The sequence below is a fragment of the Molothrus ater genome, chromosome 4 (assembly GCF_012460135.2).
Source record: "Molothrus ater isolate BHLD 08-10-18 breed brown headed cowbird chromosome 4, BPBGC_Mater_1.1, whole genome shotgun sequence".
Classification (NCBI taxonomy): Eukaryota; Metazoa; Chordata; class Aves; order Passeriformes; family Icteridae; genus Molothrus; species Molothrus ater.
The window spans coordinates 2,603,252-2,620,085 of NC_050481.2; positions in this window are offsets into that span (position 1 = coordinate 2,603,252).

Sequence of the window (16,834 nt, forward strand, 5' to 3'; positions counted from 1 at the left end):
CAAGATGGTGCTATTAGATCTGTAGGTGAACTTAAATCTATAGCTGGAATTTCTTGCTACCAAAATTCTTTGTCTATAAGAAGCCCTTTCTTGAGACTTCTTACTTTTGAGTATTACATTTTTACTGAAAGTAAGTGCCATTATAAACATTAGGCATGTAAAAGTGAAGCAGCAAGGGCTGTAATATCTACTATTTAAGCCATTTTGTAAAGCCTTAAAGGTTGGAAATGTAAAGAATTAAAAATACATTAAAAGTACATTTGGGAGGTCTAGGAAGTACCACTGGAGTTCAACGATTCCCTTTATCTCAGTATAATGTTACCTCTTTTCCTTTTATTTCTCTATTTATGTATCTAAGCATAAATGTGCATGTGCATTTATAGTGTATCAGGTCCCCAGTTAGAGATCTGTGTAATTTAAACTGCATATATACATCATTATCAGAAAACTGCATATATACATCATTATCAGATCTCTACTGCTTACTGCTGCTGATTTGTACTTAGGTGATAAATGCTGGACGCTCTTCACTGAATAGCTGATGCCTGATCTAAGAACAATGTCAACTGAACCTATCGTATAAAGGCAAAAATAGTAGGGTTGTTTTCTTATTTATTTTTAAAAACTTAGTTCCATGTCCTGAAGGTGGGTGAGAAGTCTCTGCTCCCCTGTAATGCCTTATAATTTGAATAATTTCTCAGTAGTTAATGAAATAATTGGTCAGTCCTTGGAAATAAATTTTCTCTTCCCAACTTAAGGGAATGTTCATGAAGTTGTTTTTTAAGAAATATTTATTAACTTATTTTGTCTGCAGAAATCCTTATTTAGAATTTTTAGTGATGACTGTAGATTTATTTTTCTTTTTTTTAAGGAAAAAGAAGAAGATGTAGCACCATACCACTGAGAAGTCTCTCTAGGAAACTGTCCAAGACAGAAATTCTATCATTACCCCTCCCTGAATAATTTAAATGCCCTACCAACATGAAGACACTTTTTCGTTTTGTTAGTCTATGAAATAAAAAACTCCAAAATATCCAGTATCAGAACAATTTCAAATCTGTTCTCATCTGAACAAAAATGCACACACACTTATATATGAAAGTATTTATACGTATATATTTTTAAAAAATTCCTATTCTTCTTTACCATAGACCTCAGATTATTAAGAGAACTCACCTAATATTTGTTCCAAGTTTAATGTCCAAGTTAGAGGCTTGGATGTTTCTAGGCATCTGTTGTTGCAACCCAGTGCCGTTTCAAAGTAAAAAATATTGACTGTCAGCAGGAACTTGACATTTAAAATCCTCTTACGCCATTGATCCTTACTGTAAATACCTTTACAATAATCTTTTTATTAAAAAACTGCTAAGAAAGATGAACTAAGGATTGGAACAGAGCTATTAATGAGTAAAAAAAAAAGCAACTAACCTAAGACAAACTTTAGATATTTGATATAAGATATTTGGAATATATTTTAGGTATTAGATATTTGGAAGATTACTGTGGATGATTATTGACTTCTTGCACAGAAATGGTCTATTTGTTAATATCTCAGATCCTAATATAGTTCCTGAATTCATACCATTTTAATTTTTATTCTTTAAATAGAATGAAGTACAGGTTCACTACTTTAAGGCAAATGATTATTCTTTTTCTAGGATTCCAACAAAAATAATATCAATTGTATTTAACTGGCATAAATGGAGGCTATTTTTATCATTAAAGAAGTAAACATACTTGTTAGAAATATAATTAAAGTAATCAGAAAATTAATTAAACATTTTGTCCAGTAAGGATACAGGGGAATCTTCTTACAGGAATCTACAGAGATCTGTACAGTAGCAGAACACAAAAAAAACCCTTCACCTGGCACTTCCACTTTAATGTTTCTTGTGGCTTGAGTCATTTTAGTAAAAAAAATCAGTACTGTGCTCCTCCAGATGCTGATCCTGGGCCTCTGAGTTGGTGCACTTTGAGGAAGAGCTGGGAGAAGGCGAAAGCATTTTTTCCATGGCTGTGTATAGACATGGGACTGTTATGAAAAATAATTAATAGCTATTTGCCTTGGGCTGCAAATGCAAGGCTGGGGGTGTGTATTCTATTGCCACCTGTTAGAGGGGGGGCAGCTACCTTCTGTTAATTGGGGCCACCTGTTAAAACCAGGTGGGGTGGTTTGCCTCATCTCTTCCACAACCAATTGAGTGCCACTGAATAGGGCCATTGAGTGTCACTGCATGGCTTATAAAATTCCACCATCCCTTTGACAGATGCTCCACCCAGGGGGAGGAGCCAAGCATTCCTACCTGGATATAATCTGAGATTTGGAACACCACAGGCAGCCTTTTCCCACTGGATTCCCAGAGGAGCAGCTTTCTTCTCCACTGGATTCCCAGAGGAAGACCAAGCCCATCTACACCACCACTGGATCTTCAGAGGAAAACTCCACCCTTCTACAGGATCCCTGCTCCAACAGAACCACACCTGTCACTGCAGGAGGGCTGCAGCCACCATTTAATGGGACTGCTGCCAACACCCTCACACACAAGTCAGTGTTGTTTTGTATTACTACATTTTTATTTTATTTTTGGGGGGTTTTTGTTTTTGTTTTTTTTTTTTTTCCCAAATAAGAACTGTTATTCATACTCCCATATCTTTGCCTGAGAGCCCTTTAATTTCAAAATTATAATCTTTTTCAGGGAGTCGGTTTGCATTCTCCATTTCAGGGGAGGCTCCTGCCTTCCTCAGCAGACACCTGTCTTTTCAAACCAAGACTCTGTTAATTGCTATTAGCAGGTAAAAAGCATCAAAATCAGAGACAAGCCTGATTCAGATGTACTGACCCTCACCTTGCTTTTTAAACCCCAGCTTTTGTCACAAGAGGTGTCTACTCAGATGGTTAAGACTTACTGCTGTCATCACCACCATACAGGGCAGGTTTTTTCCAGCCTGTTTCATAAATTCTGTTCCCTAGTACTTTCAGAGAGCATTTTATTTGGCCCATTTTGACTTCAAATGAGAGTTGAGTAGTTTTGTCTCCAACCTATGCTGCTTGTGCACTTAGTGTATCTCTTCACTTTGACTGCCAAAATTTGGATAGTGTTTTGTTAAATAAAACTCTACATAATATAGGGACTGCCCAAAAAACCCTATAGAAGATGGAGACCTTTACATGGCACAAGGACCTTGATCCTGAACTTTTCCATATGAAATATGAGGACAGGTGTAATTCTGATGAGTGTTGGCTCTGATATAAATCAGGAATATATGCTCTGAAGTTAGCAGAGTTGTATTAGTCTAAAAAAGGACGTGGGAAGATTAGGCTAAACATACATACGTTACTAATATAAATATTAAATTTTCTGTGTTTTTATTTGTGTATGCATAGATATCAAGATATTTTTTAATTACACAATTCTCTGCTACTAAGAGAATTTTTGTTAAAAAAAATTAGGTCTAGAACAGAAAGATTCTGAATTATTTGAAGGTGTTGTTCAGGTAAAACACCATGGGTCATATTTTTTTTTTAATCTGCTTTCAATTGGACTTTACTACGTAGATTTCAAATGTAATTATACTTGCCTCCCCTGGACTACGTGAACAAAAATTTGTCAGCTGTTACCAGAGTTAATTCAGTCTAGAGTTATATTTCCAAACATTGTTAATTAGTGTGTATAATTGTACTATATAATACTATAATTGCAAATTTTCTGAAATTAAAGATCTGGATCTTAGCGATTGTTTTCAAAGATAAATGAATAAAAAAAGTTGTGACCGTATCTCCTGGATAATACTGCAGAAGATTCTCTAGGAATAATTGTACAGTAGCAACTCAATAGTGCAGGTTAGCTTTGGAAGAAAAAGCAACTGTGTTGGTGTCCTTCACCAAGATTTGGAGGGATTCTGTTTAGACTGAAAAAATATAGCTGCATATGAGACTTGGTAATTTTCCACAAAACCAAAATGAGCTTTTTTGACTTGATGTTGTGTGTAGGCATCTCTCCAGACACCTCTATTTTTTTTTTTGTTTGTTTGTTTTAAAACCTTCTTATAGATGTAACCTAGACATGAAAAAATATAAATAATAACAATGGGATTTATCTGTGTGCAGTTGCTATAAAAGTGGACATCATTTGGAGCCAGCTGTGCCACTACCTGTTGTGATGGAAATGGAGTTATGATTGCTAAATATTCATTTGGTTGCTGAGATGTTTATTAAATGAATGTTGGTTTGGATTAATATAAGCCTTTATGGAAAAATCAGCAGGGTGGAAACAGAGTACATCAAGGTAAGCCAGGTAGTCAGAGATTCTTAAAGGGCATTGGTAATGTAGAATATCTCTGCAGGCAAAAGTACTTCAGTAATCAAAAGAGGGAAAAAAACAGAGCTAAGGAGAACATAAAAGTTCCAGGATCACACTGATTTCTGCAATCTCTCTGACTGCATTCTCAGGAGGGCAATTTGGAGAACAGAGTTAGGTTAACTGCGTAGTGCCTAAAGTAGCAGTTTGCTATTATTATTCTGAGCTTCATTACCATTGACAAAATCAATAATAATTTGTAAGAAAGCTGCCAGGAGTATCTCAGTGATGCAGAGACATAGTCAAGGGAACTTAGGTGGGGTTTGCCCAAAAGAGAGGAGGAGAAAAGTGTGTCCAAGCAGATGGCTGAGGCTGTAGGGTCACCCACGTCCCCCTGCAACATCCTGTTTCTCCAGTGCTGGAGAGGCAACACTTGTGCATCCCTTGGTTTTTGTCCCTACTTTGGGAAAAGAGGTAGAAAGAAAAGTGTTGTTTACTACATGTGGGCCTTGAAAACCTGAGAAATGCATTTCATGCCGTGCCGTGCATGAAGAAAACTTTGCTTCCTTCTGATGTGTGAGGCCAAGCGATTCAAGAACCCCTGTTATGTAAATATTTACATTTGTAAGAAAAGTTTTTCTCATCATAATTATATCTATTCAATGCCTACCGTACTCACTTAGCAGCAAATATTAAAACAAGATCCTTGCAAAGAGAAATCCCAGTCATTTGGCAAAGAAAGCTGCATTAATCCTCTGCTACTTGCTCCCCCCTCCATTTTAATTGTTAATAACTTTTCAGCATGCAGGAGAAGTAATCTCCCACCATGCTAAAGCAGTCAACCTAATTGAAAAGAAATACAAGTCATCTAGTGTACAGCTGAAAAATTCAGCTAAAATGCAATCTGTCATTATCTTTCCAATGCCAATTTTAAATAGGTATTAAAGTAAATGGGGGAAACATCTTCTCATTTCTCTTGAGGTATCATTTCGTTTTTACAGAAATCCCTAATCCCCAAATAAAGATTCTGCTTGATACCAAACAAAACACTCAAGACAGCCTCTAGTGTCTTGGAAACCAGATCCAAAAATAGAGGAAAAATGTCCCTATCATGAATTAATCTCATTTGAAAATGATTTTAAAAATACAGTTTATGCAATGCAAATCCTCGCTCCCAGAATAACCTGTATTTGTGGTTGTTATGCTACAGTCAAGAGATAAATTACTGCTCAGTGAGCTGTTTCAGCACAGCAACGTGAACTGCAGCTAGGATTAAGGAAACTGATGAAGCATAAAGTACCATGAAAGAAATGAAAACATTTTATGGGACATATGGGTATTATTGACAGGTTTCTACTTTTTGATACAATGAACTCTTTCAGCAGGAGATAGTATTTGAAAAGTATCCTGCATTAGGAAATTATATGCCACATTAAAAAGTATTCACACTTTTAGTCCCCAAATTATTATATGCTATATAACACATTTCAATTTAATTGGAAGAATATTGTATCGTGATGCTGAAAACTTGTTTAATGGAGATAATATTTCAGCTCAGTAGGGAAATTTGGATTCATTTGAAGCTGAGACATCCTCAGATTTGTAATTACAAATCCGAGTAGGTAAAAGTATATTGAAAATATGTCAGATGGGGCCTTATAGAAAATCCATCAAGTCCTTAACAGGTCAAGCTCAAACAAAATCTTACTAAAGCTATTGCCATCAAAGTGTATTTGGTTCTGGTCTCAGGACAACTTTCTTCAGCCTCCTCCACTGATTGAAATTCCCACAACTGCAGAAACCTCAGGATCTGTACTATGCTGCATGTGCTCAGCAAGTGTAAGAAAATAGCTGGTTAAAAAGATCCTGCTATATGAAGTTGTAAAATTGAAAAATAGAGTTTCTAACATTCTACCCTAAAACACGATGGATAATTATTTTTTCCTTCAGCAGCCTTGTCTTCTCTGTTCCTTCCCTGAAGTAGTAAAAGATTCAGCCAGATTGAACAAAGTCTATGCTCTCAGGAGAAATCATCTGCTGGTAGAAAATTATGTGACATTTCTTATGTTATTCTTTCCAGTGTTCACAAACTGGAAAATTTTGTACTTCAAACGAGACCTCTGTTGTAGCTACAGTTGTTGTGGTAGAGAAGAAGACAAGAAATAGGGTTAGGAAGAATCGCATCCTACTGTGTGCATTCTGCACAGTCCTTTTATATGAATCAATAGCTAATAGTGTTTTAGAGGGATCTAATTTGGTAGTTTTCAAGGCTCTTTGTGTGAGGTAGTATAAATCTCTTCTCACTCAGTGTCCATGTAGTCCTAAATTCACGGGGTACAGAAGTTTAGAGCAAGATTTCTTTACATGATGCTTCTCCAAACTGTGTTTTTGGTCTGTCTGCATTCTGCTAGGGCTTGCACATAGACGTGGTTGGTAACAAAGTGGGAATCAGTATTATAGAGTGGATTTTTTTAGATTAGATAACAGGAAAAAAATCTTTTCTGTGTGGATGGCGAGGCACTGGAACAGACTGCCAAGAGTTGTGCATGCCCCATCTCCAAAAGTATTCAAGGCCAGGTTGGATGGAACTCTGAGCAACTTGGTCTACTGGAATGTATCTCTGTCCATGGTGAGGGAGATTGGGACTAGATCATCTTTAAGATCCATTCCAACCCAAACTACTCCATGATGCTATAAAGCTTGATAGACATTTCAAGTAGGGTGAAAAAAGCACTTCTTGTTTGACTTTTACATCTGTTCTGGTGACGTTTTAGAAGTCAAAGCTGAAAACCAGATACATTTCTGGTGGGACTCACACTGGAACAGGATCCCTAGGGAAGTGGTTGTGTCACCATCCCTGAAAGTGTTCAAAACACGAATAGGTGTGGTCTTTATTTTGATCTTTTTTAGTGGACATGTTGGTATTTATTTGAAGATTGGACTCCACCTTGGAGTTCTCTTCCCACTTTAATGATTCTGTGATTCTAAGATGAAGGAAGATAAAAGAACACTGAGGAGAATCATGGTGAAGACTGTTTGGAATATGAACTACATGATTTTATATAAGCTGCATTATTCTTCACGGCAACTCAGAATCTAAAAAAGATGTGTTTTTCATGCTCTCTGTATTTAATTTGGAATTTGGGAAGGGACAAAACAATGACAATAATGATAAAAGTGATATTAATAATAATGTCTCGCAGGGGCAGAGAGGAAAAGGAATTTTGGTGATATTGTAGTGAGACTGCATGTGGAATGCAGATTAGTATGAATTAGGTAAAATAAAATGTTTGTGCAAAAGGCTGCCCATCTGAATACAGATTTCATAATCAGCACAAGAAGAGGTTGAAAACAGAGAATGTTTTTCTTGTGTCCTACAAAATGTCATTATTTTCAGAAATTGTACTGTGTTGAATGTGTCATAATATGCAGCACAAGATCTAGATGAGAAAATCAAACCAGTAAACTCATAGCACCCAAAATGCCTACTTTTCAAAAGCAGAGTCCTAAACTAAAGAGAGAGCCAAGGCAGAAGAATGATGTTTTCTTGACATTTGGTAGCAATGACTTGCCCATGGTAATAACTGTGGTATATGGAAAATTTTCAGTAACCTTCCCCCCACATCAAGATATCTGCTCTTCTGCCTGTTACTCAACATGTAAGTTAAGTTAAAAAGTAAATTGTTAGAAAGCCCTAAATTATACTTTTTATATATACTTATTTATACTTATACTACTTATTCATATAATATAGGAGAGGTGCTAGCATGCATTTTTCCAAACAGAATGTGGGTTCTGTATATTCAGTTGTTCCCTGCCAGGGCTTAAAGGCGGTCAGGTTCTCTTGAAGGGAAAGAATATGAGCAGAACAAGATATTCCAGAAGTCTGATTAAGAGCTTGCAGTTTGTATTTGTCACAGAAATTTCTTAAAAACATTAAAATAACTGTTACCGATTGGCAGTTGTTTAAGTTTTCATAGACTGTTCAGAGTTCCAGAAGGATGATTGTTTTTTTGGGATTTTTTTAGCGTCTAGGGAAGTGCTCTCAATGTGTAAGCTGAATGGCTATAATTCTGTTTCTTTTAAATCCATGTCTCCCAAACATGTTCCACAAATTCTTTCAGTTAAACTTTTGAATTAAGTTTATTGTGCATTTAATGACTCTCGACCAGATCTATGCTGGGGTTTAGTATAGTAATCGGCACTTTGCGGGGAGTGAGATAAAATTGTTGCAAAAAGAAAAAGAAAACAACTTATAAAATATTTGCTATTTCTTATAAATGCCAAATACCCTTAGCTAAAGTTAACTGCCACAGAAACTGCCCCCAGTGTCCTCATCACTAATGACAGGACAAGTCCCAGCTGGAACTATTTATTGGCTTAGTCAAGTGCTCCACTGCTTTGTTCTAAATATGTCAACTTTGATTCATCCTCGGGTTTAGTTCCTGTCAAACACTGTTAAATGGAACTGGAATCAGCATTGCACCTAGGCATCCACTAAGCCAAAACCATAATCACTTCTGCAGAAATGTTAGTAATCTGTGGCTCTAAAGAGTCATGGCATTCCTGTGAGGGTATCTTGTACAACAGGGAAGTCTGGTCTCATCCTTGGCACCAGCTAGAGGTAAGAAGTTCATAACATCAGTACTGAAAGCTTTGGCAACAAGCTCTGTGACCTCAGGAGAGTGAAAGTTCTTTTAATTTGTGCGATTGATATTGTCAGGGCACATGCAGGAGTACATCATGAAGAGTTAAGATTGTCCTCACCAGTTAAAGCGTTGGCAGTGTTCAACTTAACATTTTATGGGAGCTTGTTGGTGTGAGACTAAATGGAAAAAAATAATAATTTTGAGAGATGAATGGTGAAGCACAAAATATTTTGAAGTGGATAAGGGAAAACAGGTGTCATCTACAGACTGCAACAGCAGTTAAAGGAATATACTCAGAATGGCATGATATCTTCCTCTGCTCGTATTGTGCAAAGGTAGCATTTACACAGATTTCAAAGGGTATGGCTGAGGAAAACAGCATCTGAAAGCAACAAATACTTGGGTGCCATGTGAGCTATCAAGAAGGAATGCTACCAATTGCTAATGAAGTAGTAATTTACGTTATGGTGAAATGTAAAGTTAGAAGGCAAACTGTGTAAATGGACATTCACAAGGTATCTGAACACAATGTAATTTATTTTGAGCAGAGGTCTTCAAAACGTGAGAATGAACCCCAAGGATTCCTAGGGATGCATACCTTTAGGAACTTATTCAGACAAGTCTTTGACTGTATGTTTCTTTTCTGTGAAACAGAGAGTGTATGACACGGTCTCCAAAATATTTTAAGTGGAACATAAAGGTGCATTCTCATTAATTTGTTGTAAATGTCATCAGGATATGCCAGGAGAGATATAAGCTGAGTACTAGGAAAAAAATTCTTCACTGAAAGACTTCAGGCACTAGAACAATCTGCCCAGGGAAGTTGTGGAGTCCCCATTCCTGGAGGTATTTAAGAGATGGATAGGTGTGGACCTAGGGAACATTTTGGGTCCTTTGCCAGTGGACTTGTCAGTGTTGGGTTATCAGTTTGAGTCTAGGAACTTAGAGGTATTTTCCAATCTAAATTATTCTATGATCCTTTATGTAGAAGAATAGCTTTATGTAGAAGTTTTACTGAATGCATAGTAAAATATGCATTGAGTAAAACTTCTACATAAAGCTGTTATCTCCTTTATGTAGTCCATAGGGCTTTGGATGGCAGGGTCACCTTCCCTTCACCAATGACCAAGGCTTCTCTTGCAGTTAGCTCCTAACTGTTGCCCAAATTTCCTGTGGAATTCCAGTACTCCCTGCCTTTTTGAAAAGGTCGAAATTCTTGGTGTGGAGAAGAAAGATTACCAAGCAATACTACAAATACAATATCTGAAGATTTCCTTCCATAATTTCTTCTAAAAACCTATTTTGGACTTGGAAAGTCTTTCAAATATGTGTGTGATTTCATGGCTTGGTGGGTCTGAAGAAGAGGAATTCCCAAGTTCTAGCATGTCAGCAATTTGTGCTGTCTTCACAGCATTGCTGGTTTGCTTTTTTGGTGCATGCAGTGTGTGTGTGTATGTCTGTGCACAGGGATAAAACACTAGCAAGTAAGAATTCTTCACTCACTCTAGCAACAATGATTTGAATATTTTGTGCTCTGGGCAGAGCACAGAAAGAGTTAAGCCTTGTTTAACTGTCAGCCTGCCTCAGTATTTACTTTTGTATTTACAAATATTCAGTGCATCTGATTCAAGCAAAGCTAAGAAAGATTTCACCTTAAATCATTAACGCACCAGAAGCCAAAAACTCGTAATATAATTTTTTTTCAGTATTTTAAAGAAAAATAACATGAAGGCCATATAGCATCAATGGTTAAATGTGCTAAAAACCATTGTGAATGCAGTTCTTTTTTGGATTTAATTTCAAAATTTCTAGATAATAGTAATTTAACTCCTTTTATGTTACGTGTATTCAATTTTATGCAGACTAATTAGAATCCTGGAAATTGCTTAACCAAGCATTAGAGCAGAAACATCAATGCTGTAATATTTCATTAATGAGGGAAGCATTGTGAATAACTAATGGATTTTATTAACACTGGTATATATAACAACAGGAATAGCTGGTAGGCCAAGGAAAGATTTTTAGCAAGAAGTCTGTGGAAGTAAAAGTCACTGAAAGGTAAAATAATAAACTTGTTTGACACACTGAGGTGCTGGTTTAACTTTGGCAGTCATAGGGTGAAGGCACTGTAGTTGATAACTCAGTGGCTGGAAGGGTCCTGAAGTAACAGCATTTGACATGCCTGGGAGATCTCATCAAAGGCAAAGGAAGATCCCTGACAAGAGAAATCCTAAAAAGGACTCCTGGTGGGAAATCTGCTGCCATGCAGAAAACTGTTTCAGATAAAGATAGCCAAGAAACTCCTGCCCCCTGGGAGGCAGCAGTCTCTAATAATTGATGGATATTATTAAGATATGCTGGTAGAGATACTTTTGGAGCAGTATGAATAGCACTAAGTGTATATTAAGAAAGTAACATTTCATTAGTTTACTTTTGTTGTGCTTAAGAAACAAATTTTGAGCCTTTTGTGGTATCCAGGCAGTTATTTATTGGTAATTAAAACACATCAGAAGTAGAGTCACGCTACCAATGTTGTAGCCTTTTTTACCAGTACTTCAATAAATTTCATAATAATGTGACTACTGATTAATTCAGCTCATGTAAATACGATAGTTTTTAATGCACTTTTTTGCAATGACCTACGTTTCAGACCAACTAAATGCAGCACTGCCCCTTCCCCAGGCTCAGTGCTAAAAGAGAGCAGCTTAGTTTATCTTTTGCATTAACCTAACTTTAAACACATCCTTGAGTCTCGTTAGTAAATAAACCCAAACCTTTCTGGCTGGTGAAAAAGCCAAGTGTAGCTCAGAGCCATGCCTATGTTTAGAAAGAGGTTGGCAGGTCATCCAGCAGCAAATACAAATGAGAACGAAAAAAAAAAAAAGAGGAACCTGTCCCTGGTGTGGAATTACTTCTGCAATGCCACCTGGTCCAGAACTTCTTTACAAAACCCCGGAAGGTATCACCTATCAGCTAAAGGGCAGGCTGCAACTCAGCAGCCAGTACGTAGGGGAACAGGTGTAGAATAAGTAGGGAAATAAAATGTAGTAAAAACAACCCATACATGCAAGAAAATTTGTCCTTCTGCAGAAAGCTGGTGACCCAAAACCTGTATTTTTCCATCTGTTTGGTCTTGGTTTGAACTTTAGGTGTGAACAGATGATCTGTATATCATATGACTTTTTGTTCGAGGTCTTTAAGATCTCTGACCACTGAAAAAAAACCCAAAAAGTTACTTTTCTGCTTTCAAAGCTATGTTATCATTTTTAGAACTTTTGGTGCTTTTTTCTTTTCCTGGACAAAGCTGGAGCATTGAATGCAAAGTTCAAGAGAATTATACTGCTGTTAATTTCTGGTGTCTCAAGTAGTGCATGTAATCCAAAGGCAAAATATTGAAAGAGAAAAGATTAGGCACATTTCATTGTACCAGCTGTGTTTTACAAATAAAAATCCTGGGGAGGAGTTAATTAGCTCTTCAAGACACAGGACACTGTAAACTTTCAGTTGGAGATTTTAAATCCAGAAAGCAACCATAACAGTCACCTAAACTTACTGCATATATGGCAGTAGCCATTACATTCCCCAATATGTTCCAATTTAAACCAATTTATATATAATCTGAGATTTAAATGAAGCTTTGAAGAATTCCCTATATTGCAGGTCAGTTGTTTGGTAGCTTTGTGGTGTAGTAAATTTGGTATTGCCACTGCTAGCCAAAAGACCCAGATGTTGCATTAGCCCTGCAAATCACCCAAGCTGAGCCCAGCCAGGCTTGCTTTGGCTGCCCTTCTTTGGCTTGCCTAAAGATGTGGTTTAGCTTTTTTTTTTTTTTTGTCCAATGAGCAGTTCAATGTTTCTTAACTTGTTTTTCTTTAGGTTAGCAATTGTGTGGTGCAGTGTTATAATAATTTTGTTGCATATCGGTAAGTAATAACCAGTAATACCAGAGGTATTTCACTCTACAAAGAACAACATATTGTTGTTCTTTGTAGGGTGAAATACGTTGTTCTTTGTGGAATGAAATACCTCTGACCCCTCAAAAAAGAATATCGAGCTGAGGAGAAACAGGCAAAGGATGGTAGCAAAGGCCTTCCTTGAAAGGCTCAGCCTTGGGATGACAGCAGATGTTATAAAGATGCAATAAACTCATTGCCAATGTTGCCAAGAAACCTAGCCTTGGAAATCACATAAAACCAGTTCCAGGGCAAAACAAAAGGAAAAGCAAATGTCTAGAACATGCAGCACACATTGTGTGTGCCACAGTATATGGGGATATCATGTGGAGGTGTAGATTAATGTAGATCAAAGTACAACATAGATTAAAACCAATCAGAATCAAAGTGTTGCAGACCTTGGAGTTGGGAGAAGGAGAAAACCCACTGTCAGCATCCCACTCCTTGTGGCAAGCTCTGATCCCAGTATGCCAACCTCTTATTCTTGCAAGAGTTCTCATCTCTGACTTTAGGATCTGGGCAATCAGGGGAAGGGGTAGCACAACACAAGTGAAAGGCTAGATACACAAAGTGCACGGATAAAAAATTAGAATGTGCTATTAACGAGGCTTTTTGTATAATAATATAGTTTGAACAATCAGCATTAGTATTGTTGTAACTGGAGTAGTAAGTCTTTGAACAGCCACATAAAAGTTCAGAATAACAATGAATTCTTGGCTGCAAATATAAGATTTTTTTTATCTAGCCCACAAAAGCTGGAAAAGGTTCAGATTCTACTATTAATTAGGCTCAACCATAAATCTACATTTCAAAAAATTGCTATAGTTGTCTGGATTAACAATTGCCACCCTTTTTGAATTTGTCATGTTTGGCTTCTGCTACATAAAACTTTGGGAGATTGTACATCCCTCTGTAATCAAATCAATACTCTACAGGCAAGTTATTTCAAATTTCAAAGAGTATTTCAAATCAATACTCTACAGTTCAAGTTAGTTTTTAACTTTTTGTTTGAAAAGATGGAATAAATAGATTCTGATTTACCAGTGGTTTTTAATAACAAAATGTGGCTTCTAGTGTTACTCTCGTACCTCTTTACTTTTTCAATTTTACAGAATCTTCTGAAATCAAATGTAGTAGACTCAGATTATGTCAGTACTGGTTATTCCTATGGTAGGAAAATATTTTTTGTATTTCTACCTGGTGTCCTCTGTACATGCTGCTCTTTGTTCTTTTTGCCTCAGTCTGACCCTAGAAATTAATGTCAGACTGATGATTTCATTTGCTGTCCTGAAGGAGCCCCCACCTACCAGTAAATTATGAAAATATTTTCTAACCATAATATATGCCATAAAGCTGTTTTGAAATGTGTTTTCTTTGCTGAGATCATCTTTCCTTCCTTTTTTTCCCCTTGGTATTTTGTTAAATCCTCTGTTTCTAATATTGTTTGTTGTTGTCTGCTTTCCCCTTTCCCATTTAATGTGTGTTCTTTAATTTAAGAAAGCTGGGATTTTGTTCTGCTTGTGTTAGCCTGATCTCTTGTTCCGCAGAATTTTAAGACAAGGACCAAAACTCCACATGAATATCGTGGTTATGTTTTCCCCTTATCTAGTTTTTCTCATGGTTTATTTGATAATAATTACTCCGTTTGATAATTACTTACTTCCTCAGCCGTGAGTCTTTTCTTTAACAGCTTAATCCTATGGTTTGTGCATGTTAAAACAGCTGAGCTACATGGATGGCACTTGAGCAAGCAGTCTCTAATGTTGTGATATCCAACTTTCTCTGTGAGAATGAGATCTGACATAGAGTCCAGCATGCCAGATAACTCCCTTTAGAAAGTAGCTGTCAGTTGCTGACAATTGTTTCAGAAGCTCACAAATTATTTTTTTATTATGGGAAGAATGGTATGTCATGAGGAGATCATAAAAAAAGCTGTCTCTGATAATAAAGTTGGGATTTTTTTATGGGATATAAAGCATAACAAATAACTTTTTATGACTTTCTCTCATTTAGACTGTGGCTTGGCACAGGGTATATTCTATTTTAATATCCAGATTTCTAATATTTTTTTCTCTCTCAATTTCCCTTGTTGCCTCGGTAATCTGATTCTCAGTGTAAGTGATGCACAGTGTACAAGTCAGCACTTGTTCTTCCCTTCATTCTTCCTGTTTGCATCAATTTATATCATTTAGCTGGCTCATCCATGCCAGATCCAAGGTTCATTGAAGATAGCAGAAAGACTTATGATGACTTCACTCTGATTTGAATGAAACAGTTATTTAGGTACCGAGAATTTTGTGTGATGTCAACCAAGTTGCACGATGAGATGGTGCAAGTACTTAGCATGACTGAGAGCACAGTGTCCATGTTCCATGCAGAGTTCATCAACATCTATTTTAGGTGCTAATGTGGATAAGAAACAAAAATAAATAATTGAGAGCTTGTCTTGTTTTGGCAGGCAGTCACTGGGATTTGCACAGGAAATATGCCTTAGTGATTTTGGGAAAAACCCACTTTCATAATTAGAAAGCACTGAACTCTCAAAAAATATATATTTCTAGCCATACAATTAAAAAAAAAAAAAAACAAAAACAAACCAACAAAATAGGCTGGATTCTAAATGTGCTGATTTTTAAGTAAATTGTAGGTATTTTCCTACTGGAAACCCTTATGGCTCATGGATCATTTGGTTTAAATTAAATATCTTTGAACAAATATTGAGCAGTCATTTTGCCCATGAATTGAAAACAAAGCATCTCAAAGACATGGTCTGTTGTCATACCCAGCAAACTGGATTTTTCACCTTATCCACAAATATAATCACCTTCCTTTTGTGCATGGTAATGGATTGACCTAGTGGGTCAAACAGTTAATATAATTTACCTGCACAGTTTTCTTCTTGCTGGCTGTGACACGTGTTCATCAGTGCAGATCAAATAGTTGCCCATTGGTAAATATTCCTAATAAAATCATGGTAATAGTTTTGACGAACTGAAGTGCTGCTCAGTAAAATATGTTCTTTCTTATTTGATAGAGATCTCTCAGCTTTGCCTTCTTTTGGTGCTTGTGACCCCCCTTGACATATTATTGAGTGGATGGATGACTCCTGGGATTGCCCTGGCAAAGGCACCAGTCACTGGGAGAGATGAGCAGGGATGCAGAGGGGCCATGGGAGAAAAAGGTAATACATAGAGTTCCATGCAGCAATGGAGAGTCAAGAGGACTGTGCATGATGCATGAGGCACAAAAGGCACGTGCTGTCAGATACTTCTGAATGCTACGTGGGAGGAAGTGTGAGCTAAATAACCTGGGAATTTTGTAATCCAAGATCAGAAGCAGACCACAAAAGAGGGTTCATAATCACCTGCTCACTTGCAAGCTGTTAGATTGTATGGAAAAGTTTATGCATTCTCATTTTTTAAAGCTACCTTTGAAAGTTTGTCATTAATGGGAAATCTATCAGGTTAAATAAAAGTCAGTCATAAGATAGAGTTTAAATGTACTATAAACAGGAATTGTGCATTATCAGCTCATACAGTGCCATTATGGTGTCTCTGTGGAAGAGATTCCTTAAAATAGCCTGAGCTTTTTTATGTTTTTCTCTTGTTTTAACACTTACCAGTAGGAGTGGAGAAATCATAGATTAACAGGTTGGAAGGGAAAGATCACTTGGTCCAATTTTTCTTGGCAAAAACTTGGTCGAAACGAGATTCCCCAGCACTCTGTCCAGTGGAATCTTAAGTGTCCAACACTGGGGAATCCAGCACTTCCCTGAGATTATTCTAGTGGCTGATTCACTCTTTGAAAATAGGATTCTCCATCTATTTTTGTAGAGAGCATTTAAATACTGGAACTTGGTGATAAGGTCTTTCCCAAGCCTTCTTTTCTCAAGGATGAAAAAACCCAGCTCTCACAGCCTTTCCTCACAAGGCAG